We start from the raw sequence: 11534 nt of genomic DNA, 5'->3' as shown, positions 1-11534 counted from the left end.
CTCTGTGGATGGATGTCAACATCCAAAATACTCCAGGACTTGGGATGTAGAGGAAGATGTAAGCTAAGTGAGCACTGATGTTGGAGCAGCCAGAGGAGCAAGGCTGCTGAGCCTACCACCTGTTCCAGTGGCGTGCCAGGTGTGAGATCGAGCAGTTTATACTAGTGAGGGCTGCACAGGAAAAACATTATCAGATAAGGTAGGAAGTGAGAATAGCGTTAAAAAGAAAAACTTTAGACAAATTAAATTTGTCAGCATTTATTTGAGCAAAGAATCATGCATGAACTGGGCAGCCCTCAGAACCAGAAAAGGTTTAGAGAACACAGTGTGGGCAGGCGGTATTTATAGACAGAAATGGAAGTGAGGTACAGAAACCGCTGGATTGGTTACTACTCTGCTTTGCCTTATGTGGGCATGGTCTGATCAGTTGGCAGCCTGTGATTGGCTGAAGCTTAGCTGCTGTGATTGGCTGCAATTCAGCTATTTGTTACAAAAGTACACTCTTAAGTTAGGCTTTGGGTTTGTTTATGTGCCAAGCTAGGTTGCAGTTCCTTATGTAGGGACTGAGGTACGGAGGCAGCCTCAGGCCAAATTTAGTTTAACAGTTCTGTGAAGCTGTTGAGGATGCAGAGGAATTTGTGACAACTAAATCGGTTCCAGACGCCTCAGTGGAGGGTTTGAGGGTGGTTGTGAGGGGTTGGGTGAGCCTGGGAAGAATGCATGGAAGCATGGGGTTTTTGGCACAGGAATAGAAATATCACACCTTCTCTTGGAGCAGGAAGGCAGGGGCAGAAAGGGACTGGGATTATCAGAGACACAAAGCATTTCTTAGTCTAGGGTAAATTCAAACTGGATTCCAGCAGTTATTTTCCCTCTGCCTGATAGTATTTGTCGACCTAGAGGAAAGCATCTTAGGCAAAATTAATAAAAACAGAGAGTTTGTTTGAGCCAAGTTTGAGGAAGCACAGATTCATGTTGCCTTCTATACACTCTGATTAGCAGCACTTACAAGTGGTTTTTGTTTTTGTGTTGTTTTGTTTTGTTTTGGGGACAGGGTGTTGCAGTCTCTGTTGCCCAGGCTGGAGTGCAGTGGTGTGACCACAGCTCACTGCAGCCTCAACCTCCTGGGCTCAGGTGATCCTCCCACTTCAGCCTCCCAGGTATCTGGAACCGCAGGCATGCACCACCACTTGCACAGCTAATTTTTTTTTTTTTTTTTTTTTTGAGACCGAGGCTCGCTCTGTCACCCAGGCTGGAGTGCAGTGGCCGGATCTCAGCTCACTGCAAGCTCCGCCTCCCGGGTTTATGCCATTCTCCTGCCTCAGCCTCCCAAGTAGCTGGGACTGTAGGCGCCCGCCACCTCGCCCGGCTAGTTTTTTTGTATTTTTTAGTAGAGACGGGGTTTCACGGGGTTAGCCAGGATGGTCTCGATCTCCTGACTTCATGATCCGCCCGTCTTGGCCTCCCAAAGTCCTGGGATTACAGGCTTGAACCACCGTGCCCAGCCTTGCACAGCTAATTTTTAAATTCAGTGGGATCTCCCTATGTTGCCCAGGCTGGTCTCAAACTCCTGGCCTCAAGCAGTCTTCCTGCCTCAGACTCCCAAAGTGCTGGGATTACAGATGTGAGCCACCTTGCCCAGATGGATTTTTTTTTTTTTTTTTTTGAGACAGAGTCTTGCTCTGTTGCCCAGGCTGGAGTGCAGTGGCACAATCTCGACTCACTGCAAGCTCCGCCTCCCAGGTTCACACCATTCTCCTGCCTCAGCCTCCCGAGTAGCTAGGACTACAGGTGCCCGCCACCACGCTCGGCTAATTTTTTTGTATTTTTAGTAGAAACGGCGTTTCACCATGTAAGCCAGGATGATCTTGATCTACTGACCTCGTGATCCGCCCGCCTCGGCCTCCCAAAGTGCTGGGATTACAGGCGTGAGCCACCACGCCCGGCCCCAGATGGATTTTCACAGGAAAAGAAGAGGTAGTTCCTAAGTTATTTACCAAAAATTCACATTAAAATAACATATTGATTGTCTATACATAATTTTTTGTGTCACAAATTTCAGGAGCATGAAAATAATGGGTGAGACAGCTAGTCAGTCTTTAAACAGTTGCCACTGGGTATGGGTGTGGGGGCTGACTCATGTTTCTCTTGCAAACCTCACAGTGCTCAGGCTGCTCTGAGCCATCTTTCTTTTCTCATATTGATAGTATTGTTTGCCTACAGATCTTCCTTATCTTGTAGATATTGGCCCAGCCCAATTGCAAAGCTAATCTAGGCAGAAGCATAGTGGATGGCTATGGGTAGGCCTTGGAATTCTTTGAGGCCCCTTCCTCCCAATGAAACACACTGGGCACTTATGTTGCTCCCACATTATCTCAGTCTCCTTTGAGGCCACATGACCTGGGAGTCATTTTCCATGCTCAACATTGGATGCCAGCCCTTCCCAAAAGTCCTCATTTGTTGGGCCCTGATCTGCCTGGGGATAAGAGACAAGGCAGGTTGCAATTTAGCCAAATGATTTTCTAAGTGTGTCAATCTTACCAAGTCACAGTTGATGTCCTTGCTGGCTTAGAAATGTTCATCTTTGCTTTGGTCCTAACTGGGCATGTTCTGATTTGCTTTACAACTTGGCTTTTGTCTTTATGAGTAATCTTTTTTCTTCTGTATCACTCCTCTTATTATAAGACACATCCACTAGTTTTTGAAAATAAGGGGCTGGGAGAGGGGAGATAATAAATAATTAATGTTTGTTTAGATAGCCCAACATTGCCAAAACCCATCTTAGCCTTCCCCTGGTTTCCTCTCCCATGGTTAGTGGCATTATCTACTCTATTTGTTCTCTAAACTGGAAACCTTGGGAATCATTTCCCTGCTCCTGAATTCTTAGATTTATCTGTCTTTGAATTGTCTCTTGAGACCGAGTGCGGTGGCTCATGCCTGTAATCCTAGCACTCTGGGAGACAGAGGCGGGTGAATTGCCTGAGCTCAGGAGTTTGAGACCAGCTTGACCAACAAGGTGAAACTCTGTCTCTACTAAAAATACAAAAAATTAGCCGGGTGTGGTGGCAGGCACCTGTAATCCCAGCTACTCCGGAGGCTAAGGCACGAGAATCACGTGAACCAGGGAGGCAGACGTTGCAGGCTGCACTCCAGCCTTGGCGACAGAGCAAGACTCTGCCTCAAAAAAAAAAAAAAAAAAAAAAAAAGGAAATGAATTGTCTCTTGAATTTGAAATCCAATTTTCTCTCTCTGTTACTTTCATCTAGAATATTGCATAGTTGCTTTCCCATTGTCCTTTCCTCCATTCACATTTATTAAACAGTTGAGTATACAGATGAATTAAATATGGTATGACAGTTTAATGCAATTGGACACTAACAGTTAAGACAGAAAACAGATCACAGTGGATTATGTAATTCTTATTATCTCATGAAAGGAATTATCGAAGTTTTCCTGAGATTCACACTTTTTCCTGGCACTTGATTCTAGAAAAAGCTATTCCTTGGTTAAATTGACCAGTAGAAAACATGTTGATCATTTTTTTCAAAGGAATTTTCCTTCTTTTTTCTTTTTTTTGAGATAGGGTATTGCTCTGTCTCCCAGGTTGGAGTCCAGTGGCGCAATCTGGGCTCACTGCAACCTCTGCCTCCCGGGTTCAAGCGATTCTCCTGCCTCAGCTGCCCTAGTCACTGGGATTACAGGTGTGCATCACCATGCCCAGCTCCTTTTTGTATTTTTGGTGAAGATGGGGTTTCGCCATGTTGCTCAGGCTGGTGTCGAACTCCTGGGCTCAAGTGATCCACCCGCCTTGGCCTCCCAAAGTGCTGGGATTACAGGGATGAGCCAACGCACCCAGCCGGGAATTTCCTGTTTTAGAAATTTTAAAACATTGCTAGCTGTGATGGCTCATCACAGCTCATTGCTTGAGGACAGGAGTTCCAGACCAGCCTGGGCAACATCTTGAGACCCATCTTTAAATAGAAGGAGGCTAGGTGAGGTGGCTGACACCTGTAATCCTAGAACTTCAAGAGGCCAAAGTGGGAGGATCATTTGAGCCCAGGAGTTGGAGACCAGCCTGTGAAACAGAGAGAGACCCATGTCTCTACGAAAAAAGAAAAAATAGCCAGGTATGTTGGCATTCACCTCTAGTCTTAGCTACTCAGGAAGCTGAGGTGGAAGGATTGCTTGAGCCCAGGAGTATGATGAGGCTGCAGTGAGCCGTGATCATGCCATTGCTCTCCAGCGTGGGTGACAGAGTAAGACCCTGTCTCTTGAAAAAGAAAAGAAAAACAGTACTGAAGCAAAACAGCTCTGTGAGCCTAAGTAAAACTTAAGGCAAAGCCCTACCTCTGAGAGCTAGTGGAGCTAGCTGAAGGAAAGGCATTGAAATCTACCCTGTAAACTTCCCAAAAATGATATACCCAGAGCCGAATTTAATGGAACTTAGTGAACAGTTAGCCCATGTATTCCATTCTGTGTATTTTACTAGAAGGTGTTTCAAATACGCATTTCATGGGTGTAATCTGTTCAAGACTGAGTTCTTAGACAAATGCCTTAAGGGAGGATCTTATGTGCTTTTGATTGAAGAAATCCATAGTGTACCAAATGATTAGGTGGTAATGTTAGCCACTGCGCCCGGCCATATGTAAGAGTTTTTAAAGGCAGGGAGCAGAAGTTACAGGTACAATCATAAATCAATATATGGAGGCAATACATTGAGTTGACTTTAAAAGGCGGGACCTCTCAAAGCAGAAGCCTAGAAGTCATAGGTGGATTCAAAGATTTTCTGATTTCTGATTGGTTAAGGAGGTAAAGCTTTAAAAATTTTTTAAAGTGGCTGGGCACGGTGGCTCACGCCTGAAATTCCAGCATGTTGGGAGGCCAAGGCAGGTGGATCACCTGAGGTTGGGAGTTCGAGACCAGCCTGACCAACATGGAGAAACCCCATCTCTACTAAAAATAGAAAATTAGCTGGGTGTGGTGGCACATGCCTGTAATCCCAGCTACTTGGGAGGCTGAGGCAGGAGAATCGCTTGAACCCAGGAGGCGGAGGTTGTGGTGAGCCGAGATCACGCCATTGCACTCCAGCCTGGGCAACAAGAGCAAAACTCTGTCTCAAAAAAAAAAAAAAAATTGAAGTCTAAAAATTTGGGATCAGCAGAAAAGAATGTTAGCTCTGGCCCATGGGTATGACTTCCTTTATGCCTCTCAGGAAGAAATTTGGAACAAAGAAGAGCAGTCAGAATTTAGTCCTTAGTTCCCCCTTATCTGAATTCTACAAGACAGCAGATCTGTTTGGTGAGGGGGGGGGGGTTGGGTTTCTGAAAAACAACTCAGGAATACATGTTATGATGTTATCTTTGGTTTCTATAGGGAACCAAACATCTGTGATTCTAACTTCCTTGGCTATTGCTTTACGCTACTATTACCTTCTTGCTTATCAAGTGGTTCACTTCTCAGGGCTAGCTAGGTGCTTGGAATTTCCCTTGAAGGAACTTAAGATTTTCCTTATTTTCATGTGTGAGGGGGGCCTGCAGGCCCATAAGAGGGGTCCCTGCTTCCTCATCGGTAGGTCATTGTTTTCTATTGCTGAGTAGCATTTCATTGTATGAATGTAAGACAATTTATTTATCTGTTCACCAGTTGCTACACATTTGAGTTATTTCCAGTTTTTGGCAAGTGTTAATAAAACATCCATAAGCATTTCCAGACAGATATTTTTGTGGGCATGATTTCATTTTTCATGAGTAAATAGCTAGGAGTGGGATTGCTGGGTCATAAAGTAAGTATACATTTAACTATATAAGTACATTATTATTATTATTATTATTATTATTATTATTATTATTATTTTGAGACAGAGTCCCGCTCTGTCACCCAGGCTGGAGTGCAATGGTGCGCGATCTCAGCTCGCTGCAACCTCCGCCTCCCAGGTTCAAGTAATTCTCCTGCCTCAGCCTCCCAAGTAGCTGGGATTACAAGTGCCTGCCACCACACCTGGCTAATTTTTTGTACTTTTAGTAGAGATGGGGTTTTGCCATGTTGGCCAGGCTGGTCTTAAACTCCTGACCTCAGTTGATCCACTTGCCTCAGCCTCCCAAACTGCTGGGATTACAGGCGTGAGCCACGGCACCTGGCCATAAGTACATTATTTATTAAGCTTCGATGCTTTGATTTCTCTTATCCTTTAATCTCTCTACTTTCTTCTTTTTCATTCATTCATTGTTTTTTTTTTCCTTTTTCTGGGGGTGGGGGACAGGGTCTTACTCTGTCATCCAGGCTGTAATGCAGTGGCACAATCAGAGCTCACTACAGTCTCAACTCCTGGGCTCAAGAGATCTTCCTTTCTCAGCCTCCTGAGTATCCAGAACCACAGGCATGCACCACCATGCCTGGCTATTTTTTTTTTTTTTTTTTTTTTTTTTTGAGACAGAGTCTCGCTCTGTCGCCCAGGCTGGAGTGCAGTGGCGCGATCTCGGCTCACTGCAAGCTCCGCCTCCCGGGTTCACGCCATTCTCCTGCCTCAGCCTCCCGAGTAGCTGGGACTACAGGCGCCCACAACCGCGCCCGGCTAATTTTTTGTATTTTTAGTAGAGACGGGGTTTCACCGTGGTCTCGATCTCCTGACCTTGTGATCCGCCCGCCTCGGCCTCCCAAAGTGCTGGGATTACAGGCGTGAGCCACCGCGCCCGGCCTGCCTGGCTATTTTTTTAATTTTTTTATATAGATGAGTCTTGCTATGTTGCCCAGGCTGGTCTCGAACTCCTGGCTCAAGTGGTCCGCCCACCTCAGCCTCTCAAAGTGTTGAGATTACAGGTATGAGCCACCACACCTGGCTCATTCTTTCTTTTTTTAAGAGACAGAGTCTCACTATGTTGCCCAGGCTGGTGTCAAACTCCTGGCCTCTGGCAATCCTCCTGCATTAGCCTCCTGAGAAGCTGGGACTACAGGTGCATGCCACCATGCCCAACTCTCTTTTCTTTTTTTATGTTAACTAACTCTTATCTTCATCTTCCTTACCTCAATTGGACTCCATCATGCATCATTTTAAACAAACTTTTGCTCATATCCTCAACTAGTTATCCCATTGTCTTCCTGTCAAAACTTACCCTACAACCCCTATTCCCTGGGTTAATTCAACTGTCCCTCTTCCCTGTACCTATTCTGGAGCTATGTTGTGTACCTTGAGAAAAATCACTTAATGTACATACTGATATAACATAAAATGGGGGTTTCTAACCTCAAATGGGCCCTTAACACTGCAGGAAAATCCTTCTATGTTTTTGTGATCAACTCATATTCTCCCCAGCAGCCATCTCAAACCTAATCTACTTTTATTTATTTTTTTGAAACGGAGTCTCGGCTCTGTCACCCAGGACAGAGTGTAATGGTGTGGTTTCAGCTCACTGCAACCTCCACCTCCCAGGTTCAAGCAATTCTCCTGCCTCAGCCTCCCAAGTAGCTGGGACTACAGGCACATGCCACAAAGCCCAGCTAATTTTTTTTTTTTTTTTGTATTTTTAGTAGACACAGGGTTTCACTCTGTTGGCCAGGCTGGTCTCGAACTCCTTACCTTGTGATCTGCCTACCTTGGCCTCCCAAAGTCCTGGGATTACAGGTGTGAGCCACCATGCCCGGCCAAACCTAATCTACTCTTATCAAGCTTCAGATCCCACCCCTATCTCCCTTCTGGGGAGGTCTCAATAGCGGATCTCAGCAGGATCCATTAGATACCAGTTCCAAATCCACTTGCATCTACCCCCTTCTTTGCCTCCTTCCCTTCTATTACAATGAACAGTGGACCCTGGCTCTGGCAGTTTAAGGCTAATTTCTTCACTTGTGCTTCCTCCTAGTTTCTCAGTCTTCACTCTACAGCATATTCCCACACTCTCTGTCTTCATCCCCTTTCTCTCTAGTGGATCCCTATGGGAGCTTGGTAGCTCACTTGCTTGCTTTTTTTTTCTTTCTTTCTTTCTGGAACATACCACCCTCTGTGGCTCTACAGAGGCAGGCAGGAGGAGTTTTTTTGTTATTACTTTTTAGGAGACCGTCAGCTCCCCTAGAGTGGAAATCATGACCTTCAACTGGCTTTGGGATCCTTGGAGTCCCAGCTAAACCAGGACTGGAGGCACCTGGAAGCAAGGACTTGGTGTCCTTGAGGCAGCTCAAACCTTTAGAGCTCAGGGGCCTCCAAACTGAATGCACAAGAGCCCTGAGGGTCCTAAGGAGGTAACCCCAAGGCTGTTAGGTGGGGAAGCCAGGACTTCAATCAGGAATGCCCCTCTTTCATCTGCAATATTTCTTTTGGACAGTCTGGCAATTAAACAACAACTAGTTTTAAAACACCTGTCTTAGATCCTTGATCAGAGTCCCAGCCTGTCCTCCTCCGTCTAGAGATGGGGAAGATGTGCTCCTTCCTCCTAAAAGCCTTCAGCTCAGAGCCAGTCAGTTTCCAATCTACCAGTTGAGTGACATTGGGCAAGCCCCTCCCTGTGCTGGGTCTCATTTTTGAAAAAATAGGGTATGGGGAGGAGTGGGCAGGACCTTGGGTCTTCAGTTTCTTTAAAGTGGAGTGAGTCTAGAAAGAAGACAGGGAAGCCAGGCGCAGTGGCTTACACCTGTAATCCCAGTACTTTGGGAGGCTGAGGCGGGTGGATCACGAGGTCAGAGGTTTGAGACCAGCCTGGCCAAGATGGTGAAACCCCTTTCTCTACTAAAAGTACAAAAATTAGCCAGGCACAGTGGCAGGCACTTGTAATCCCAGCTACTCAGGAGGCTGTGGCAGGAGAATTGCTTGAACCTGGGAGGTGCAGGTTGCAGTGAGCTCAAATCGCTCCACTGCACTCTAGCCTAGGTGACAGAGCAAGACTCTGTCTCAAAAAAAAAAAAAAAAAAAAAAGAAAAGAAAAGAAAAAAAGAAAGAAGACAGGAAAATCAGACAGACTCTCCCCTTCAGATATACATTCATACATACTTCCTCCCCACCTCTGTATAGGGGAACAGAGGCTAGGCAAGGGGTTATGAAAACAGGAAATGTTAATATAAGTAACAGGTCAGGCCAGGCGCAGTGGTTTACCCCTGTAATCCCAGCACTTTGGGAGGCCAAGGTGGGCAGATCACCTTAGGTCAGGAGTTTGAGACCAGCCTGGCCAACATGGCAACCCCGTCTCTGCTAAAAATACAAAAATTAGCCAGGTGTGGTGGCAGACGCCTGTAATCTCAGCTACTCAGGAGGCTGAGGCAGGAGAACTGCTTGAACTCAGGAAGTGGAGGTTGCAGTGAGCTGAGATGAGATAACACCACTGCACTCCAGCCTAGGCGACATTCTGTCTCAAAAAACAAACAAACAAACAAAAAAAACCAGAAACAAAAAATACACACAAAAATACAGGTCATAGGAGAACACTATGCAGCAATGAAAATAAACACTGTATAATCACATGCAATAATATTGATACATCTCACAGACATAATGTTGAATGAAAGAAGTCATCATATACAAACAAGTACCAGAGGATTTTACTTTCTTTCTTTTTCTTTTTTTTTTTTTTTTTTGAGATGAAGTCTTGCTCTGTTGCCCAGGCTGGAGTGCAATGGCACAATCTTGGCTCACTGCAACCTCCGCCCCCCTGGGTTCAAGCGATTCTCCTGCCTCAGCCTCCTGAGTAGCTGGGATTACAGGCAGGCGCCATCATGCCTGGCTAAGTTTTGTATTTTTAGTAGAAACGGGGTTTCAGCATGTGGCCAGGCTCGTCTCAAACTCCTGTCCTCAGGTGATCTGCCCACCTTGGCCTCCCAAAGTGCTGGGATTACAGGCATGAGCCACCGTGCCTGGCCGGATTCTACTTTCTAGACTCTAGATTCTACAATGAAAACAAGTAAAACTATTCTTCTCTGTTAAAAGTCAGAATAGTGACGCCCTTGGGAAGGTGACAAAAAGGAAGTACAGAGGGATCAGGGCTTCTGCATTGCTGGTCATGTTGTTTCTTGATCTGGGTGCTAGCTCTGTGGATGTAGGCAGGTTTAGAAGTTAGGCAGCATCATCTCCACCGCATTCTATGGGCTTAGGTAGTTACAAAGGTCAACCTAGTTTCAATGGGGAGGAAGCATAGGTAACTCCTCTCAAAAGGAGGTATATCAACATTACCTTGTAAGAATAACTTGTGGGATGGGACATATATTGCTGTGGCCATTTTTACAAAATGTAAGATGCCATATTGCATATTGTTTTCTTCGTTCCCACCCGTGAATATTTGCAATAAATCACCAAATCCTACTACTACTATCTCTTGATAGTACTATTCCCTGTGTCTGTCTTCCATCACTTTTTTTTTTTTTTTTTTTTTTGAGACAGAGTCTTGCTCTGTTGCCCAGGCTGGAGTGCAGTAGCGCAATCTTGGCTCACTACAAGCTCTGCCTCCTGGGTTCACGCCATTCTCTTGCCTCAGCCTCCAGAGCAGCTGGGACTACAGGCGCCCGCTACCACGCCCAGCTAATTTTTTTGTGTTTTTAGTAGAGATAGGGTTTCACCATGTTAGCCAGGATGGTCTCAATCTCCTGACCTCATGATCTGCCCACTTCGGCCTCCCAAAGTGCTGGGATTACAGGCGTGAGCCACCACACCTGGCCCTTCCAACACCTTTTAAACCACTTTTATTTTATGTCACCATCATACTACCTAGATTGTGGTAAGACAAGTCTTTTTATCTCTGGTGTTACTTCTTTCTAATCTAGTCTCCATACTGAAGCCAGAACAGTTAAACGAACAAACAGCTCACTTAAAGTTTTCCTAAGTATGTTTTCCTAGTTAGAGATCCCACCAGATTGTTTACTAGTGAAACTAACTGATTTGTAGTTTCCTGCTTCCTTCCTGATGCACAGTCCATCACTCCTTACCATGATGGTTACTTTTAATCAAAAGTTATAGTTTGACTACCAGTTCCAAAATGATTCCATTCTTTCCTGGTAATTTATTCATAGGTAGCATGTCATTTACTTACAGAATATTTCAACTAGTACCGTGTTTCTCAAAATACAAGATCTGCAACAAGTTGATGGGTGGGGAGGGCCAGAAGGTCCCACAATTTGTATTCAGATAAAGAACACCATGTGATTCTGAAGTACAGTAAAGTGTCAGAACCACTAAATAAAGTGCCTCTGACTTGCCTGGTTAAAATAATGAGCCAATAGATATTTCCCATTCCTCTGCCTTCTCCAGCTTCTTCCTGATGTGTCTTAAGACAGACAACGGGAGATGCGTAAAGGAGAATATGCTGTGGGACTTGGGACTGAGAAAACTTTTGTCTTCACTCTTAGACCTGTTTCATTTCTTTTTCTTTTTCTTTTTTTTCTTTCTTTTTTTTTTTTTTTTAAGACAGAGTTTCACTCTCGTTGCCCAGGCTAAAGTGCAATGGCCTGATCTCGGCTCACCGCAACCTCCACCTCCCGGGTTCAAGTGATTCTCCTGCCTCAGCCTCCCAAGGAGCTGGGATTACAGGCATGCACCACCACACCTGGCTAATTTTTTGTATTTT

The sequence above is a fragment of the Macaca mulatta genome, chromosome 15, assembly GCF_049350105.2.
Source record: "Macaca mulatta isolate MMU2019108-1 chromosome 15, T2T-MMU8v2.0, whole genome shotgun sequence".
Taxonomy (NCBI): domain Eukaryota; kingdom Metazoa; phylum Chordata; class Mammalia; order Primates; family Cercopithecidae; genus Macaca; species Macaca mulatta.
This window is presented reverse-complemented; position numbering follows the sequence as displayed.